The sequence below is a fragment of the Cyrtonyx montezumae genome, unplaced genomic scaffold (genome assembly GCF_038088225.1).
Source record: "Cyrtonyx montezumae isolate F1298 unplaced genomic scaffold, pur_monq_1.0 scaffold_18, whole genome shotgun sequence".
Classification (NCBI taxonomy): Eukaryota; Metazoa; Chordata; class Aves; order Galliformes; family Odontophoridae; genus Cyrtonyx; species Cyrtonyx montezumae.
The window spans coordinates 12,246,109-12,268,129 of NW_027071914.1; positions in this window are offsets into that span (position 1 = coordinate 12,246,109).

The following is a 22,021-nucleotide window of genomic DNA, read 5'->3' on the forward strand; positions in this document are numbered from 1 at the left end:
TTTAGTCTAGCAATGCCAAGCTAGAGAAGTTTGCCGTTGTCAGCAGGATGGTCCCCCTGCAGCCCTTCCCTAGTGTTCTAAGTCACATTCCAGCAGGTTTTCTAAAAACACTTCCTTACTTCTCATTTATTTATTCTGCTTCTCAGTATATCCATAGCTAAGGGGCATGCAAGCCTCCAATAACATGAAACCAAAGCAATTTGCTTTTTCCTAAAGCAGGACAAGGGTAGAACACAGGAAAGGATCCTTTCCTCTCCCCAAACTGCTATTTACCTGCCACTAGAGTCACTCATCACCAGTCTTCAGCTGATATATGCTCTGAAAGGTGTGTGCCACTTTGCCCATACATCTTTGGAAATAAATGACTATGTGAAAGAATGGCTCCTCACTGCGGTGTTCAGCTGCTGATCTGTGAAAGCAGTCAGGGGAAGAGGCTTTCGAAATGGACAGATTCTGGTGCAACCTAGGAGCTCACGAGAGCAGATTTTTCATAGCAGTTATCCTAACAAAAGGTAGCGAGCCACAGCTCTGTGTTCTGCTAACATCACAAGAAAAATGATGTAACTTACTTATGATAAATAAACATGATAAAGTGTTTCAAAGCTTTTTTCACCCTAATGAAACGCTGCCATCCTAGAAGCAAAACAAAAGTCTTCCCTTAGTGACAGCAATTTAATAGCAGGGACATTAATTAATTTCATCTCCACATCAGTGCTCTATTTTATTTAAATTCCCATCCTGCAGCCACTGGAGCGTTTTGGCATCTGCGAAGCCAGTGATGGTCCTGGACTGAAGCCAAGGGGAGGTTTGGGGTAGTTGGCAGATAGGAGAGCAATGGAGACCTGTAGGTCTCAAAAAACCTAGAACCATCTATTCTTCGTCTTTGTTGGAGGAAATTTGCAGTGGTGATTCAGCAGGGACTTAGAATGGTGGCTATCATGTGTGTGAATGACAGTGTTTTCCCTCCTTAGAAATGGACCACAATGATAAACTGAATAAATGCAGCCAATGTGCGTGACACACCCAAATCCCATGCCCAGAACTCCAAAAGCAAGGTTTGACATGACCCAGAGACCTTGCTAAATCCTTCGCTACAGTCTGCTAAAGCCTGGAAAAAAACATAATTCAATGCCAAGAAAAAGTGTCGTCATGAAGCACTGTCAGAGGGATGTCTCCATCAGTAGCCCCATTGAAAATCAAACTGATCCTCCATTACCCTATGCAATTAACTTATGTAAATAGGTGCTACTGACCACTTATGTAGCAATACAGTTCCTTCACTGATCCAACCACAAGAAGTCACAAGAAGAGCACCTTCTCACCAGAGAAGGGGTGAGCAGTCCCCTCCAGCCTGGGCGGAACACAGTGGGTAACACCACTGACATGATAGCCATCTTATCTTTCTCTGCAGACAGACTTTAAAAGTTGATTCTCAGCACTTCTCACAGCCATTTTATCCCTTGCTGTTGTTCTTAACCATCTTCTCATTGCTCTGAAGCAGGGGCTGGTGGGCTGCCTGATCATACACTGCTATGTTGAAGTAAGGACAGGCAAGTGTTTCTGTGGACGAGTCAGTTCTCCCTATTTCTTGCTAAGAAAGCACAGGCAGATGGTGCACGAGGAAGAAAGCAGCAGCAATGGTGCCTAAAAGGCAGCCCAGAGGATTCCCAGCTGGTGATCCCAGAAATAGGAAACCACACTGGTTTGCCTTCACTTCACTTCTATCACATTGTTGATGCATTGCTGCTCCTGTTCCCACAGAGGACAGTGACTGCATACCCTAACATCCATCCATCCCAGGACATGAACTGCCCTCTCTTCTGAGTGTTCTAAAAAGGGGATCAGATTTCAGTTGCACAGCACCAGAAGTTCTGGCACATCAGCCCCTGTCCCAGTAGGCTCGAGACCTTTATACATCACCTAAAGCCCCTTCCAGAAATACAAAGAAAGCCAAAGGAGCTTTGATGCAAACAATCAGGGGCTAGTGGGCACATTATAAAATCCACAGCCAGTCTGAACTCCATATGGAGGGAGATCTGCATCAGTTTCTGTTTCTGAGGTTTGTTTTACTCTAGGACAGGCAGATCATAAGCCAACAAGAAGAAAAATAAGTTTTGTGTTCTTTTTGCAGCAAAAGAATAAGACTGGACTCAGCAGCAGCCCCCTGAAATTTAATTTCCTTAAGAAATAGGATTTTAGTGACATAGTATTTTGTGCAGGCATTTGCACGTGAGTGCATTGAGTCCCAGTGCTCATTGCATTGTTAGACTTTGAACTAAGGTTATTGTTTTGCTATCTGCCTAGAAACAGTTCCAGTTCAGAGACAGTTTCATATCAGATGAGCTATGTCAGTTCTTTCCTATACATTTTACTGACCTACTCTAAGGATGTAACCGCAAGGAGAAGAGGACTTGAGGTTGTGCAGTCCCAAGCCTGCTGTTGCTTCAGCTTTCTTTTATTTACTGCTGGCATGGGCTCTGCAAAGGGGACTGAGCTCTTAAGTCTTACTCAGACCTAACACTCCATATTTCAAAACCATATGTGAGACTGGATCTTGGCCCCCCACCCCACCCAGCCTCCATGGCATCCAAGCATTGGATGCCAAACTCCAGGCTTCCCACCAGCAGGAATACATCCCTGTCTGCTAAGCAGGGTTTCAATTCAAGGGATTTTCTTGCTTAATTACTTAGAAATTAACAGAGTATGGAAAATTCCAGAAAATGGTTGGGAAGTGAAAGGCAGGAACATATAACAGTGGGGAAACATCCTCAGAAAGAGTGGCAAGAAGTATGCAAAGTCAAGAGCTGCATTAAAATTGTGGATTCCTCTTGAACTTCAGTTCTAGAACTGAAGCTGTCACCTCCCTCTGCCTGGTACCCAGCAGTCAAGCAGTGACAGCAGCATCCATGGAAAGGATTCTACTGTGGTGGTTAATGCTCATACTTCTGGTGCTGGCTGGGTGCAGTCTCAGCAAAGCAAATCACATCCTCAGGGTTCTTTGCCATTAGAAAGTAAACTTAATTAGATTACTGCATAGATATAAATGGAAAACATAACTTCTGGAGAACTGCAACACCCACACACACAGACTCTGCAGAACAATCCAGAAGTGCTGCATAATTCTGTCCCTACAAACGCACATCACAGAGCACAGTCATGCAGCCAGCACCACGAGCCATAGCATTTTTATGTTTTGTCAATAATTCTCTCCAGCAGCTCACAAGGCTGGCAAAGCCCAAGGCTATAGCCACCAGTTTTTATGAGCATAATAAGCAGAGTTTATTTCCACAGCACAGACATAAACATTTCTAGGATCCTAGCCACGTACAGAGGGCACCTGAGACACCAGCAGCTGTCTCCAGCTCCATTTGACCCCTTGAAAAAGGAGGCATGGAAAATGCTATCCCAGCAGGCATTAATGCAGGTTAATTAAACCTAAACTGCTCGGCAGGGGCACAGTGAATTGAGAAGTGATGCTTCTCCAGGCCGCCCAGTGCTCCAGTCCCACTGTGGCGTGATCATTAATGGTTCTCATACAAGCCTCAGGGCTCATTTGCTTGACAAGAGCAAAGCAGTAATTTTACTGTTGAACACTTGCAAAAATGATGCCCTGACTGTTATCAAAAGTGACAGGCAAGTTATGTGAGCAGTTAACTGAAGGTTACTTTTTAGGGCCAAACCTCTGAATAGATCAGACATCAATTAGTTCACGCGTGGAGGAAGAGGGGAGAGAAAACAAAGAGAAAAAAGAGAGAGAGAGGAGGAAGGAAACAGAAGAGAGGGAATGGAAACAGCAGCAGAGATGGACTTAATTGGTGTCCCCCAATCAGTGCTCTGAAGGGACGGGAAGAGGAAAACATTAAGCACAGCAGCTGCTCATGCTTACTGGGGAATAGTGGCTGGGCCATGGGCAGCAGCTGCTGCAGCTCAGGTAATGCAGCTGGCACTGCAGGAAGGAGCTGAGGCTTCAGCAGACAGAGGTGAAGCACCCTTCCATCTGTGCCTCCCCCAAGGCTGTGGGGATTTGGCTTTCCTCCACATCCTTCAAGTGAAAACCTCATGAGAAACCTTTCCAAAGTGCGAAATCACTTCATCTGTGCTATGGGCACTTTGAAGAGGACCAAAATTAGTCACAGAGTGAAGGTAGATGGGTGCCCTTCAGTTCCAGGGCTTTAGGGAAAAATACAGGATATTTGAGACTTTGGAAACTGCTCAAGGAAAAGCTTTCAGTTTTGACTATGTTTCCCAAGTTAAAAAACAGACCAAAACCAACCAAAACCAGCATTGTTAGTGAAATGGTAGAATGGTGACTTTCCCTCCAAAAAGAAAAAAAGATGGAGTCTTCTCTGCACTGAAGCATCCTAACTGCTTTGCCTGATGGCAAATGTGAGAAGAAAGCAAGAAAAGGGAACTTACAACCTGTGACCTCACTTATTACCAAGATCTTGGTGAAGCCTGCCTGGCTCAGAAAATCACATCCCCAGCACCTGCAGGGTGAGGAACCAGAGGTGTCTTCCCCACTCTGTGTGTGTGTTATGAAGGGTTTTGCTGCTAACAGCTGCCTGCGCTGGCTGCTAGCTGGGTAGGCAGCTCTGCTGGGTTTCTGTAAGGCAGCACACAATTAGTGCAGTGGATCTCTGATCCTTACACACAAAAGGATTGATGGGTGGCAGAATGATGGAATCATAAAATCATTAAGGTTGGAAAAGACCACTAAGATCACCAAGTGCAACCATCGACCCACCTGCACCGTGCCCATAACCACATCCCTCAGTGCCACATCTCCACAGTACTCAAACACCTCCAGGGATAGTGACCCCCCCATCCACCTCCCTGGGCAGCTGTGCCACTGCATCACCACTCTTTCTGAGAAGAAATGTTTCCTAATATCCAACCTGAACCTCTCCTGGCGCAACTTAAGGCCATTACCTCTATGGGGCGGATGCAGGGGAACAGGGAGAATAAGACTGAAACCCAGAAGAATTAGATCTGTAGACGCCAATACAAACTCAAAGGTAGGACAAAAGGTTTTCACACAGTTAGTGATGATGCTCTTAGAAATATGTATGTATATCTATATTTGATAGCTATTCTCTCTTATGATCAGCAGAAGGAGAGAGAAAAAACGGCCTGCTTGCATCTCCGCCTCCCTCCCACACCAGCTGCCAGCAGCACAGGGCATTTGGTCCTACACAGGGGGGTGACAGCCACTGCCTGCTGCCTTGGGGGCACCCAGGGACACCCAACCCCAGCCCTGGTCCCACTGCCCAGCACAGCCCAAAGCTGTGTGCTTCTGGGGAGGCACTGAGACGGCGCACTGAGATTAAAACATACGTTATTTATTGCCAGATAAGTTCAATTCTGGGTCTGTCAACCTTGACAGGACCATAAATACTCACAGGGCCAAGTGGTTCTCTTGGGTTTTGGATGGTAATACTGCAGCTGGGAGCTTCTTTCACTCAACTCCCACTCTCCCCTTCACCCCACCTTTTCTGATCTTCATCTTCTCCAAGTAAGGTCAGCATTTTGCTACCCTGTCTCGCTCACGGAGCACACCCTAGCTTGACTGATACAAGCAGACTTGATGCAGGCAAGGACTAAACCTTACAGAGAGCACCCGTTGGTTTTCCGATCACATCCGGACTGGCTGTCAGGCTCCAAAGGCAGCAGGATTTATTGCACTGAAAACAGCAGCAGCAGAAGCCCGTGAGGAGCCTACGGAGCTTCATGTACAGGAATAAAAATTTCAGGGCCGCTTGGAGATATGAAATATTTCTTAATTACTTCTGTTCCAGCACAGCTTGAGGCTCTTTTTTTTTTCCTTCCTGTTGTTGTTCTTGGGGTTTGTTTGGTGGTTTTTGCCACCTTTTTTATTTTAATGTGACTGGTAGCAAAGCGGTATCAATGCCAGCTGCTGTCTCATAAAGGATGGGCGATGGCTTTGCTGGGGAACTGGCTGCTCATGCAGGGTGCTGGCACCGAGGAGATGACAGCCTCTGTCAGCATGGGATCATTTACCTCACACTGAAACACATTAAAAGCTCCTCTCCCAAGACATTTATCCATAATGGCTTTGTGTAGAGGTGCATTATTGTAACGTCTGCTTAAAAGCAGCCTGGACAGGCTCCTCACATTGACTCCTTCCTGCCCCACCAGACCATGCAGTTATGTCCCTGTTGCTCAGTAGCATTTTTAACAGATTCCTAAGGCACGATTTTCCCCATCATCCCTAAATCTTCACTTTGCTACTCTCCCTCCCGCTCAAGCTCTGCCTCTAAGATAAATATGATGCAGTTCTCTGCCAAGGTCAACACCTCAGACACAAAAGATCCACTGGGTTTCCCCCATACCCCACTGCAGAGTTTACCATAACTCTGACACCCCCAGCAGGCCAGAGCTAAGGAGAAAGGCCTCTCATCACCTCCTCGCATCCCATTTTCATCCACTTCACATATGTTTTACTGAGCTGAGAACAAGGCAGCTCCCCCAATAAGCAGCCTTCCCACCCGTGCTGCAGTTGGTGCTCCAGCTTTCAGCCGGGGAAAATTGGTTCTGCATAGCTATAAAACAAAGCACCCGGGGCTCGACCTTAGAACAACAAGCCTCCAAAACAGAGAAGTGGCACGAGCAGCATTTGCTTCCCTGTTAGCTGAACCACTCACGTCTTTGTTCCTAAAAATGACAGGTTTTCTCCCAGCACACCAGGCTGGCAGGACAGCAGGGGTGGGCAGCTGGATGGAAAAGAGAATGGCAATTTTGCCAGGACAGCTCAATGACCGTGGTAGGCCGTGTTTTTAATCTTTTCTAGGTTAAACACAGGCAGTTGTGTCTTGCTACATTACATTATATAATGTGATTTGCTGATATAGTTTGATAGGTTGAATCCAAGAACATAGTGACTCATGTAAGAAATTGGAAGCCTCCTTGTCTCCAGCATAGTGCCTCTAGAACTTAGAGTGAATCAAACTGATTGTATTTATTCTGTTTTTTTTTTTTGTTGCTTAGCAAATAGCTATTTATTTAGTTATTTTTAAAGCCTGTGAACAAAGCCTCCCCAGTGGTGAGTTAAAGCCTTGGGCAATCGATTCTCTAAAATACAGTATTTTTAGGAAACAGACCAAAAAAGGAACAACAGAAGAAGAGAATATCATCAGATTCAGGCGTTAGAACCCCTGGGCTGCAGTCCCTGGCTCCAGGAGTGACTTCAGAGAAAGGCAGTTTGCTCTGCGAGGCAGAGGGAGTCCACTGCTTTAGGAGCTGACTGCTGTATTTTTTGCTTTTTGGACAGAAAGCCTGAGCTTTCCTGAAACCTTTCCCTCTAACATCTGGCCATCTCGCCTTGCCCAGATACAAGGACCCATCTCACAGCAGCATTGTAAATCTTAATTAAGATCTGTGAACTGCAGATGGAAGGGACTGTATGAGTACACAAGTATCAGTATCAGGTACAGCCTCTAAGAAGCGTGGACTTTCATGCCGTACCACGCACAGCAACAATGAGAAATGTATGAATGCCACAGCATTATTGATTTGGTAGCTACTAAAAAGCTCCAGGACCCCTGGCAAAGAAAGCATGATAATGAGAAGCAGCCAGGATAGCACTCTTTCAGCAAATAGTATTTGCATTCACTGGGATGAGAGCATAAGCTGTATTTATCAATAGAGAGCAGAGGGATGGTTTGATTGCAAGGGTTTAGCCAAGTTCATTTTGCATTTGGTGGTTGTGGTTTACCTTTTTAGCACTGCCTGCAATGGTATCATTACAGGGGAGCATCCAAAAGGGAATGCTGCAAAACACCTTTCAGAGAAGAACCTAAATATTGGAACTGCTCTTTTGTTTTTGGTTAGGGGTTTTTTTTTTTCCTTTTTTTTTTTCTTTTTTTTGGTTTGGTAAAGCCTTTAAATTTTCCACAGCTGAAATACCTTGGTCTATTTATACTCTGAACATTCAGGAACACAGCTGCCTTACAAGATGAAGGAAAGGCAAAACGTTAAACTGCCCTAATGAGTAGTTACTATTTAATGAAAAAGAAGATAAAGTATTGCCTTATGAAAGCCCGAAGTGTTAGAGATTTCTCTTGAGAGGGTGATATAATGTAATTAAGGCCAAGTACCATCATGAAAAGAGCTACCTCGGTGATGTATGCTGTCTGGTACTGCCCCCCAAAACCCTTCTGATCTCCGTGTAAATGAGGACACAGCTCCAACAGGCTGCCTTCTGTAATTTACCATAGCAGGGCATTTCTAAGAGTGGAAAGGATTGTTAGTAAACACCATCCGCTCTCCTACGGAGAGAAAGGGGAAAGATACTGCTGTGCTCAAACAGAGGCTACATGAAAAAAAAAACTGCTTTGTTACTGTGGGTCATTAGCATAGGTACAGCCATAAATTTTGTTGTTCCCTGCTGCTGCCGCGGCAAGACAGCTCTCACTTGTAGAGCAGAAATCCTGCTGAAATCATCCTCCAAATGGGTTTACAATGCTTTGGACAAAGGGCGAGGGCATGATGGATGCCTGGTTTCCTCCTATGTGCTTGGTGACACACAATCTGAGGCCACGTCCTCCACTCATCACCCCACATGCAGTGCTCAGGCACTGATGGACACTGGGGGCAGTTTGCTGCAATTCAGATCTTGGAAAGTCTATTCTTTATTTTTCTTATTAACACATTTGTCTCCTTTCTGGTTGAATATACTCTCATGGCTGTCATACGTGTCCCACATGGCAAGAAATAAGGCAATACTCTTCACCTCCCCAGAATCCCTAATAAGTGGTTAATTAAACAGTAATGATTACCCTTCCTCTGGTAATGCTGTACAGGCAGAAAACTTAAAAAAAAAAAAAACAACACAAAAGTAAAGAAAAAGAAAGGCACAAAGCAAATTCCTCCAATGTTTCTTGTCTTGGAACTGCGTTCAACTCCTGCTGGCAGAAAGTTTATAGCCCTCTGCAGAGATCCCAGCTGGGTGATTTTTTCCTGTCTCTCAGACACAAATACCATGTAAATTCTCTTAAATTACTTGGTAACTAAGAAAGATATGCTTCGCAAATACCCTATCGCTACATAACACAGTAATTGCATATTCTGCATCCAGGTAGTAATTATATTGCCTGTCGATTACTCAGTGATTACACTTTGAAGTAATTACCGTGACACCTACGTACTCCAGGTGATAAAGCAGCAATAATTGGGTATCCATACTATGGGGAATTGGCCTCCCTATAAACACCTCCACCCTACACACAGTGCAAAAACCAATTCTGGAGAACATCTAAGGACAGTGAGAAAGGGAGTGTGTCCTTCCTCCCAGAATACTGGTGGTCTGAGTCTTCCTTCATGGATCCTGACGATCTCTGAAGAGAAGAAACTCTGTGCCAAATGGAACCCTAAATCACAAGGGCAAAAAGCACTCTTGCAGGGGCACCACTTATCGTCCCAGTATTAAGTAACAAATTCATATTGTTAGTACATGTTCAGTAAGTAATTTCTTCAAATGTAGAATTTGGCTAGCTTTGCTGAATAAATTACAAGGAGAAGGGAGGGACAAAGCGTTTAAAACAACCAAGTCTACTGCCATCTATAGCTCCTACTTGCCTTTCCCATCACCTCCTGCAGCTCATTTCTGAATATATAAATCATTCAAATTCTCCCTGAATCCCAGATGGATGACCCTTTTTAATTGCTAGGAGTGTTAAGATACTGATTTCTGCTAACCTTGTCAGACCAGTCCTGAAAGCTCAAATGCAACCCGGGCAGGATTTTAAGAGCTCTGAGTTCTCACTCTGTCCCTTAACAATGCTTAAGTGGATGCTAATAGGTTAACGTGTTAAATATTGCCTCTTTCTTACCTGAACCAAGTGAGAAATATTTCAATTGCTGTATTCCCATGGAAGACCCCTACTTGCTCCAAGTTATTACACACCACTCTGTATTCATCACATATTTGCTCACTCTAAGTTAAAACCACAGCTCTTTGGAGTTTTCACTTTATGACTGCACTGTACCTGATCCAGGAAAGGGGATCCTCTGGGAGATCACAACACAAATAATAAAAAAAGGCTCCAAGCTTCTTCCTACCCCATCACCATGCTGGAACTATGCTCAGCTCCTGGCCTATGGCACAGTCACAACTCTTCCCTAAGTTACCTACAGCTTGTTGAAATTCTTTTCCACTGATTTCAGCACACATTAGGTCCAAGCCGTAGAGTAATTTCCAGCTAAATAAAGTATTCAGGATATTCATCAGCAGAGTTTATTAATAAATTTTATGATGAGTTTATTGTACGTTGTAGAGGGAGGGAAGAGAGAAACTGCATGCTGTCTGAAGAAACATGCTCCTCTCTATTAAAAATACCCTTCTTAATAAAGTATGATAATTTTCAATGAAAACTGGTCAAGTAAGTGCTTCTACAAGGCAAAACAATCTGCTATTCTGCAGAATAAACCTGTTATTGGCTTGTATTGCTGCAACTCATCACAGCTTTGGTCATCCGGCATCACCACAACTCTAAGTTACACAGACATGTCATATACCTCTGTCCACCTGCAATCAACCCCACATCATGGGGGTTTGATTCCTTTACACAACTATAACCCAACACTCTGCATGCTTGGCAGTGCATTGATAGCACAGTGAAGTTTCCTTGGTGTGTCCAGCCCTCCATGACCTACCTTGCTCAAACAGAAGCATCTTGCCTTCTGCGTATGCACCTAGTTCTGTGACTTGAGAGAAAGAAGAAAGCATTGCTTAAGCTGCTTGTTATAAGGTGGGTGTATCTCTGTCCTGGTTCTGTCAAACCTGAAAATCCCTGGTCAGCTTCTCTTTAGCAAGCAAAAATGAACTGGAAGGATCCAGACCATGCTGATGCTAAATGGATGGCAAAGGCTCTGTGCCTGGAACACACAGTTTCACCCTTTGTGTTGAATGCATTTGGTCCTATTAACATTTTATCCATGTGCCAGAGCAGAAGCAAAAGATTTGGCAACCAGTCAAGAATAATCTTCCCTGGCACATGGCACCCTGCTGCTGCAACAGCTCTGATGAATGTGGGGATGGCCAATCGGAGCCAGGGAGGACAGAGAAGGTGGGGATGTAGAAAAGAGGATGGGAAGGAGGGAGTCAGCAGGCCCGGGACTGGGAACATGGCAGGATCACACCCACCAGATCAGGTTGCCCAGGGCCCCATCTAACCTGTCCTTGAATGCCTCTATATATGGGGCACTGGCAGCTTCTCTGAGCAGTGGTGTCAAGGCTTCACCATCCTTTGAGTAAAAAATTTCTTCTTAACATTGAACCTAAATTTCCCCTTGTGACTCTGGTGAGTCAAAAAGGACTGGCACTTATCTGCATGAGAGACCTCTCCAAGCAAAATATCACCCATTCATTAGTACCTCCTGAGTACCTTAGATAGGAAAAAAAGAGAAAGCAATGAAGATGAAAGAGTATCCACCATGGATCAGTGCTGATGCAATGATTTTCTTGGCTCAGATCTAACGAGAGGAAGGGATTGCTCTCACCACATCGTCGTGAGACTTGGCATGGCCTGGTCAATGGAATCTGATGGAAAAAATGCCCTATCTCACAAAATTTAATCTTAGGACAACTATTTGGTGCCTCAGAGTCAGAATAATAGGAAGTGCAAGTGATAAAATTTTGGAAGCCCTGGCAAGTAGCGAGAGTAAAAGTAGGCTACCCCCAGTTATCTGAGGGGCAGAGAAAAATCCTCTGAGGAGAGAAAGAGCAAGTTAATTGTGACACACACATGCACACACACACAGACATGCAAAATTTGTCAGGACTCATCTTCAAAGAGTTGATCTGGGGACTGATACTTATCCAAATGTGAAATTAAAATAGAAATATACCATGAGAATCTCCTGATAGGTTATAATACCTTAGCACTAGAATGTGTGTGATTTGTTGGTATAACTCATATTCAGATTAATTAATTGGAACACGTAGAGTTTCAAAAATAGCTCTGCAATTGCACTACTTAAATAGCTTAAGGTATCACCAGCTAAGGCAAAAGGGAGGGATGAAGATACCGGCGATTAAAAAGTCATGTTTTAGTGAGATGGTATTCCAAATTTTACAGAATTCCTTAGGGGTGGTAGCAAAGAGCACTTGAATTAAGGTAGCAAAAAGACAGTACAGAGCTCAATTGAGGAGAAACTTCACTGCCAGTTAGGCAGATCATGAGCCACGACAGAAGGGTATATGATGGTCATAAAGCCAAAACATCAGAGGAGAAGAGTAAAAACAAAACAGAATGTGGGAGAGAATCCTGGAGAGGAGAAGGAGAAAAATCTGTAATAAGGATGGGTGAAGCCAAAGTGCATGAGATCAACTGCAGAATTTTCCTACTGGAAGTAAGGTTTCTTCTCTTGCCTGGTTTCCTAAGGAAATAACACTTTCTCAGTCATGCTGCATGTATGTGTGTCTGTTTCTGTCTGTTCATTTCAACCCATCTCCATGTAATGGGACAGCCTGAAAAACAGGAGCATTCTTCTTTGTTTTGCAAAAACAGGGAAACAGGGATATGCAGAGGACAGCTAGATTACAGTGGGGTTACTGAGCATGCAGCTCTCATACTCTTCATTAGTCTTGAGAAGAGTCATGTAAGATTATTTCACTCCTGAATTTGGTTTCTTCTGGAACAACATCTTTTCTTTGTTATGATTTATGGGGAGTTATGCTGCATCCCTGTGGTCTCACGCAGAAGATGAGACTCAGCTGAGCTGCACCTTGGGAATGCCCAACAATAGAAGTCACAGGATGCTGCTACCAGAGGACTTACTTAGCCATGGAAGTGTCAACACGTGAAGTTGACAAAACTACCAAGCTCTCCCAAATGATTTCCTTCTGGTGAATTAATAATGCTCCAGCATAAAGACAACACAAAATGTCTTCCTTTAATATCTTTTTCTGCCCTGATTTATTAACTGTATGGAAACATAAGTGTCACTGAACACTACAGTCAATTCCCAAATCCCTTCTGCTGTTATAAATCGGGAAGAAATTATAGCTTTTCTAACCAAGGGAGGAATCAGACTCATCTCCAACATGTGAATGTGAAGCCTGCAGATCCCAACAGCTTCAGAGCAAAGCCAGTACAATGAAGACCTAAATTACCTTTGATAGCATTCAAGGGAGCAGATAGACAGACTCCACCAATCTGAAACCTCCTGGCAACAAACCAAATTCAATCCATACCCTACAAAACAAATCCCTTAGGGAGCTAAATATAGTTCCTTACCCCACCATTAGAAAAAACACTAGCACAGTGAATATATTTATCCTCCTGGGGAAAGAGAGGAGAGTCCCTTGCCTTCTGTACTTATCTCCTGTCTTGTAGAACAGCCATTTTCTTAGCCATGTGCTTTAGCATGTGGGTGCCATATTGGCTATGTTAGTTGTGAGGCATCTTCAAAACCACACTTCAGCCCAGCCTGCAGTAACCTCTCAGCATGCCTTTTGGCTACTTCTCCAGCCAGCTTTCCTCTATGTTAATTTATTTGTCCTTGTCAGTTCCACAAGATGCAACTCTGTCCCACTCAGCAATTTCCCCATCTAGTAGTCTGGTTGAGGAAGGAAGCTTGAAATAGCAGCAAGAGAAAGTTCCTCAAAGGAGGAAGATGATGAGGAGCTGAATTTGATCAGCCTGAATCTTTTGTTCACATCCTACCAGCATGAAATGAATGCACGTCTTCCCGCTGCAACTGCAGTCTCGTAAAGATCCAGTTCTGTGTTTCCCTTTTATTTGCGCTGATAATAATACAACTAATAGTAGTCTTCCCAACCACTGAAAATTGAATGAAGAAGGAAATTTGCATACTGACTGAACATGCTGCCAGGGAGAATAATAAATGAAAATCAAAGGCCCTATTCCCAGATGACTATATGCAGAAGAATCAGTTTGCATGAGAATTCACGCTTTCAAACACCAATGGAAGTCTGCTCTTGATGGCATTTTTTCTGGTGAAAATGATACAAGCATTTGATCTCCCTCTGAAGAAAACCTGTGATGTTCAAAAATGCTCAGAATTGTCTCCCTTCTCAAAATACCCAGGCGCTAAGGCCAGGAAGAACTGAGCCTTGGGTGCATGAAGGCCACATGAAGCATCCCTTGACATCAGCCTGAATTACAAGATAACTTACAGAAAAAGATAATTATGTAGATTGGGATTATTCATTTACATAGCCCTGTCACATTTGGAATGAAACCGGAGCCCCCAATCTGTTCAAATTCCCTCACACAGATGATGTAGATTTTGCTGTCACAACAGATAGAGCATGCACCTGTCATGCTGACTGTCCCTGGAAGTGAAAGGACATTGTTCAGGCATTAATCTCTCAGATCAGGGCAGGGTCTGTCCCAGAAGCCTTCTCAGCTTGGATCCAGGGTTGCTGCTGCTGCTGGCCACAACGACTGCAGTTATATGGGTAGAGGATTTGGAAGCACTGCTCCCTGCAGTCATCCACATGGATGTGCTGGAGATGCCTTGTGCCAGTCCATGGCAGACTGACAGCAGCCTGGTGCTGGCCTGGGCTCCCAAGAGAAAGGCAGTATAAAGCAATGCCAGAGCTAAGATGCAGGTTTCCTGATAGAACAGCATAAACAATGCTTGCAGCACACTGCCACGTCCTAAAAGTAATGCAACCAAATGTCAGTGCTGTTTTTTCCCCATCTAGATCAGCTTCTGAAGTGTGCCTCTGCATGTTTGGTCAGGGAGGCATGACTATCCTTTCTGACAGCCCTTTGGAGCTACCTACCTCGTCTAATGATCTACGTACTGCAGCAGGATGACTCAGAAATGAACAAGAGACACTTCCCTATGCAAAGCTATAGGATTTCCCCCATAGAGACAACTCTACTAGAGCTCCCAGTTCTCCTGAAGAGCCAGGTCTGAGCAGTAAGATGAGTGGAGGTGAAGTTCCTGCCACAACAAAATACAACACTTTTTAAAGATAATGTGAACTTGAAAGGTGCTGTACAGTGATTCTTGGGTCACCTTTGCTCCCCTTCCATCCTCCTTCTCTGCCCGTTGTCCTTGGCACTCTGCACAGAGCAGCTATAAGGCTGTTGTAATTTGTGCTGCTCAAAGCTTTCAACATTCAAATTTATTGGACTTCAGACTGGCTTGGGCATTCCCTTCCAGCTTTCTGCTCATTTTTATGAGAAAATCTCTGTAATTCTTTAGATCCACTGTGTCTCCTCCTTGCATCACTGGAGCAGTGCTTAGAGGATAGTGGTGAGCCAGTGGTCTGATCTTACATAGTAAATACAAGTTATATGAGTCAGTAAACCATTTGTAACTACAAGGGGTCCTTACACCTGCCAGAGAAGAGCAATTAAATGAACAAGTATTCAGAGGAGTCTGGGTATATTTGGAGGTGCTGGAGTAGTCAGTATCTCAGCTTTACTTTCTTCATTAGCTTCGCTTCCCTGACTTTATCTCTAACAACTAGTGAAGTAAAACCACAAGAGGTGGAGTTGGAAAAAGACCAAAGCACTATTCACCCAAGTTGCCTGCACTCAGAAGGGCAACTTCACCTTGGGAGCTGGGCTCCTGCAGCCACTGACCGACATTCCCTCTCCCATGCCTGTGGCTGTTTGCTGCCCGTGGGCAGACTTGCAGCCTGTTACTAATTTGGGTTTCTCTCTCCAGTTCACTTCCTTCATTTGTCAGGAGGGAAGATTAAAAACAGATGAAAAACAAACCCTAAAAACCCTTAAAAGGAATATCTTTTTACTTGCTACAGGATGGAGTTCAGTCCCGTCCTCCCTCCGTGGGTGCACCAGCATCTCATCTGACTGCAGACACAATACATGTGTTGGAACTTAAGAATGGGAGTTCAAATCTTAAAATAGGATTAAATGTTCTAAATCAAAGCATAGGCTTTCAGTTTTGGTGAAATCCAATGTTTCGGATTGATCAAACCAAATATTTAGGAAAGGGTTTCCTAACAAATATAAACAGAAAACAAAAAAGGGGTTGGGGGGTGGGTGGGTGGGAATGAATTTATTGGTATCCACCAGTCTGGGAGACAAGAAAAGCTTTGAAATACCAATAGAGAGAAGAGGCTGCAGGAAGGGTTTCTGAGCTGACACCACCATGGGTTGGTGGAAAAACAGTGAGTACTCAATGGAGAGAAAAAAACAAAACAAAACAAAACAAAAAAACCCAACCTGGAATAAAACACAGCAAAAGCCTGTGGAAAGGCTTTAAAAATTCAAAACATTTCAGCTATATGCTTGGACCCAAGGGGATTTCCTCAGAAGAAATGCATCTGAATGGGACACTCAGAACTACCTCATGAGAGCAATTCTGCACTGGGGAACATTTTAAGTTCTTTTGCCAGAAAGTGGATTTGCATGTGACCTGTACACACAGCAGTCAAACTTTTATGCCACCTTTCATTGTGTTTTTTATCCCAAGACAGAAATGGCTAGCAAGCTTAAACTGTAGGCTCTATCTGCCAGCACTTTTATTAAAATAATTCCTGGTCTCATGACTATACATCATCACAGTTCCATTAGTCAGAGCCAATTGTAATAAACTAATGTGCAGAATGATTTCCAGGTGCCTGCAGCTAAAGAGAAAATAATAGCAGGATTCTACTCTTTTCTTCTCTTGCTTTCTTTCCTCCTCTAGATGATAGACATGCAGATGGAGAGACTGATAACTCTGGTAACTGGGACATTCCATCCTTTTCTTTCTTTCTTGCAATGATGCAGTTCAAAGCTGATTTCCCCAGAACCTTTTAATTGGCTGCAGTATCTAGGATTTAATTGTCTGAGCCTTGTGCATATAGGTGCACTGCTCTGATCAAGTCACAGCAGAAATCCCTTTGGTTGAGGGCTTCTTCCCTGCCACTGGAAATCTTCTCCTAAATGCAGTGCAGTGCAAAGACCACTGAGCTTCCACGCAGAGTGTTGGCTGGTGTTAATGCATCTCTAGGTGTGTGCTACATGCTTGTTCTCTGGTAGTGTCTGAACAACTGGATTATTTTATTTCTAAATCAGACCTGAACATCACCACCCTTCACAACCAGGTGGTTCTCCAGTTATAAGGGTTGGAATAATTTCTACCCTAGCAGATCTGGGCTGCATCTGCACGGGGAGAAAAAGACTTCGCACTGGAACATTGGATCACATAACCTGAGAGACACAAGGTCCCTCCTTGTGTCAGTCCCTGGAGGCAGCACAAACCCATCTTGGCAGAGCAGAGGCTGATTCAAGCGCACAGCTCAAACACCAAGGGAAGAGCAGGCTGCAGCCAAAGTTCCTCAGCTGAGCCAAGTGCAACAGCAGTGCTGCAGTACTTGGGGTGCTGCAGACCTCTTCCCAGTGCCTTGACGCAGCAACATGGGAAAAGCCTCTTGCAGTACTTCCCAGACGGCCAGTTGCCTCTAACTAGCACCACTGGTTTCTGAGCATCTTGAACCAAACAGCTCTCATCTTGTTCCTCCTGCTGTTTTGCTGCATCCCATCCAATGACACAGAATACGCCAGTCAAGAATGGAGAGGCATTATGGTTGCCTAGGCAATGCCTTTGCCATATACAATAAATAAATGACAATGGGTTTGGGTCAGCGGAATCTCGGGGGTCTGTATTGCACTCACTGCTGCAGTAACTCCTTACCAAAACTCCTGCTTCTCCCTCAACACATGTAGAGGCACACATCAGTGCTGGTGCATTCCTGCTGCCTTTCACCGCAGGAAACTGCCTCTTCCAGTTCATTCACCATGTAAAGGAAAGAGAAAGAGAGGAGAAGAAAAAACAACCAAAGACACATTCAATGAAACCTGCTCCCTCCTGCATCTTTGTCAATGACTGACAAACTGTGGGAGAAATCCAAGACCCAAAGACAAAGAATCCTCCGGTAATGCGAGCCACTACAGGGAAACCTCTTATTTAACACAAAAGGAAATAGTATTATATACACATATCAAAAGGAAAAGCAAGCCACCAGCCCAGCATCCTGCTCGAAGCGGGTTTCTATTGCAGGGAGACACTGCAGACCAGTGCTCGGTGCGGGCAGGCAGCCACCGCCTGCCCAAGCGTGATGGCGTTGCTCGTTTTTCACTCTGACACCACTGCAGGCTCCACAAGGCTCCTTGACTTGCAAGGTGATCAGAATATTGAGTACGATACTGCAGTAGCAAGCCTGGCACCCAGCACAGCAACAGAGCGACCGCCTTCCTCCCCGCCCCCTTTCTCGCCCGCACGCAAGGAAAAGAGGAAAAAGAACAAAATCCCCCAAAGACAATGAGGTTCCAGGCGTCCAACATCCCCTCGTACATCTTTGGAGAAAGGTCCTTGTCTCCATTGTTTCCAATCCTTCAGCTCATCTCACAAATGTCAGAATGTGTCTGTCTCCCCTCGTCCCCAAGCACGCACACCCTTTTAAATATGCATGCTTTTGCTATGAAAATGTAACCCTAGAAGTACAATGCATTGATGGCGGTGCTGCAGGGACCCTGCAGTCCTTGTCTGCCCATAACTATGCAAATCAAATTCCTGGAGAGAGCAATAAGTCATTATCTACCCCATATAATGGAGCCCACGGTTTGGTTCAGCTGCTAGGGACACATCCTGCAGCAGGAGCCAGCCTTTTCTCCTAGCTCTACTCGCCCTCAGACCCTTGAGCCACAGTGTCTGGTTTAAGCTGCTAACTGTCCCAGCTGAAATTAGGACACCACTGATGAGGTGGGAGCTTGAATCTCTAAGAGCACTGATTAATGATCGCTACCCAACACACTCAAGGCACAACCAACATCCACAAGCCTGTTGCTTGTCCTGCTTCTTCTCTCCTCACTCTGTCCTTGGATCTCTTGGACAGCTACTGTCCTAATATACGCATCCTCAACTCACATTCCTGCCTGAAGCCTTCAAACAGTGAGGGGTGAGTCACCACAAATACCTCAGCAAAACCTCTCTTACACCCGTGGGCTTCTTTACCTCATCTAACTAGGCAGGAGTGCATGCAGAACAAGTTATACTTCCTCTTTTTTAGGAGCTTGTCCTATATTCAAAATGGGAATGTCAGTGAAATTCTGCCCTGCAATGCTGAAAGGCCCTATCACCTATTTCCGTTGTATTTCTGAGATGCAAAAGTAGCCTGCATGATCAGATACCCTCAGGAAACCTAACTGTACTCCCTGCTCATCTTAGTTCTTTTTATTTATTTATTTTAACTAAATAAGATGTCTCTGAAAGGCATTTTAATTTACATGAATATCGTGGAGAAGAAAATTTCATGCTGCTACCTGACTAATCAGTTACACACTACTGCAAAAAAAAAAAAAAAAAAGCAATAACAGCACAGGAGAGGTGTGATTCTCCCCCACCTCCCATTTGTATTGCTTCTGGAGAACTTCTTATCGATCGGCTGAATGACACAGCAGAAATTTCCATTTCAAATTAAAAAAAAAAATTAATTTGCTGACTTTGTTTCAGATAATGTTTGTAGCATATTTCAATGTCAAAAAGGCATCATCTCATTGACCAGTTCTGAGTGAAGAACATGAAAACTAAAGCATTCCGTTGCTTTTCCTTTCAAACACAAATAAACGTTATAAAAACAAAGACTGGAAGAAACAGATCATTATCGTACATATCCGATCACAAATATTCTGAAGCAATACATGCTTCATCAATGTGATGTGAGGATTGATGACATAATCCCTTCCCTGGCCACTCTGCCTCTGGCAAAAGGTGTACTCGTGCACTACAGGGCTCCTCCTTCCCCCAGTCCTTCCCACCCTCGGAGTTGCTCAGCAGAGCTCATTGCTGCCTGTGGTGAATCAAAATGTGTTATCATCAGGCGCAACATGTTATTGAGTTAATTAAATGTCACACTTTTGATAACATTAATTAGAAGCATTTCAGATTCATCTGAACACACACCCTTTGCAAAACCTGAAAAAAAATAAGTGGCAATGTTTTCATCTGGATAGACTTTGTTGCTGGAAACACTTAACTCATCCATTCAGAACTAATATTCAGTGTATTTTAACAACTCTTAGACAGCACATTCTTTCTTGGTTTTTTTTTTTCATTCTGTACCAGACTGCAAAAAAACACACGAGACGTTCAGTTGTGTCCCATGTTCGGGAGCTCAGGCTCCCAAGACAGGGTTTTCAGGACTTTCAGGACATGGGTTTTAGCACATCACACTTTGTAAGTCAATGACAACAACTTCAGACTCCAGGCTGCCCAAGATCCTCCACAAAGTCATCATGGAGGTTGTTATTGTCCTAGTTTGCACAGCACAAAGATATGCCCCTATTTCTACTTCAGGTGAATTTCCACATCTTGAATTTGAAACAAGGCAAAAAAAGAACAACCCAAAGAATATTTCAGATCCAAAAAAAAAAAAAAATCCATGGCCAAGATGATTTTCCAAGTCAGGTATTATGCTACTCATAAAGTCCTATGCGCAGTGCAGCCCTTTTTTTAGACAATACTGCATCTCCCTTTAGCCCATCAATCCCTCCCTCTTTCCTTCTCCTGCTGGCAGGTTAGCTCTCACCAACACAGCCAGCATTCCTGTGGCTTCAGAGATTTTATTCCAAGAACTAAAGCAATGCTCACATCCAAGGTTTCATTCAGGGCACTCCACACTCTCTTGACACCCCCTCACACTGCTGTTCTCTAGATACAGATTGAAATGATGTTTTGCATCGTAGCACAAGTCTTTCTAGTAGTCTTCTATTGCATAAAGGGTACAAAATGATAAAGACCAGGTAGTCAAGTGGGCATTTTGGATTAGATACAAACCACAGTCATGCACATGACTTCTCCACTTCTCTGCAACCTGGCTGAACCTGTCTGAACTTCAGTGCACATACAAAGGACTCTTTCATGAGCTGACCCATCCTTTTCTTCGTCTTAACCTGACACTACTGAGGTCAGGCTGTGGTCCCACTGCACATAGCTTTATTGTTCTGTCTGAAAGTACTGCCTCATATGTCTGACACATGAGGTCTCAGAGCATCTTTCATTTAGCTTGGTTTTTAAAAGACGTGAGGAGAAATAAGTGTCCTGAAAGCTATGACTGAGTGTGGAAAGAGATGGACACACACATAGGCAGAGATGGAGGAGGGGAAAGAAAGAAGAGACTTAATCTCTTTTTATCAGGCAACTATGTAAAACACGCCATTTGCTATTAAAATGCTAAACTGGAATAGTTTCCACAGATAAAGGCTATGACAAAATTCTGCTATTAGGTGCTATAGCATTGTTTTTGGCAGTCGCATACTGGAAGCAATGTAGCTGTGATAAGATGAGTGAATTTTTGCTGAACTTGCTGAAAACAGGAATAAGAGAGCAGTATAGACAATAATATCACTATTTCAGCTCACGCCAAACTGGAGCTGTTGTATCTCCCCCATGCATGCTAGCCTCTTGCAACCCCTGAAGGGGGGGAAGGATGCTGAGAAGGAAGGGGAAGGGAGCAGGGCTAGCAATGTGAAGCCAAACTTCTACCTGGCTAACTTAGCACAGATTTGTTCAAAATTTGGTTACCTGGAAAGTCCACAGACCTTTTAGCAAGCTTTGCACAAATAACCCAATGAGTTTGCCCTTTGGTTAGGCTTCCACTGTGGGCACTGCCAGTGCTCACACAGTGGTGGCTTATTAGAAGATTAGGGAGTGTTTAACTTATGTGGTATTTAACTGGCATTTAAACCTACAGTTTAATAAAGGGGAAGACAATTGGAAGAATCAGAAAAATAAAAATCACCCTCTGAGGTAACACGTATGGATCCCCAGAGACTGTCAAGTGAAGACTGTGGGCCAAACCAGTTCAATCAAGAAACCTGCAGATGTTAGCAGTGCTGGCAGTTACCTGGTGGAATGGAAATGCAAGACAAGTGTCAGTCCTGAAATATGAGTCTGATGTGCTTGAGAAATTTCATTTTGACATTGTCCTCCCATCTCTGTCCTGCTACCACATCTTCTAAGGGTTATTTGCTGCCTCTTTCAAAAAGTGGTAGGAAAAACAAATATCCAG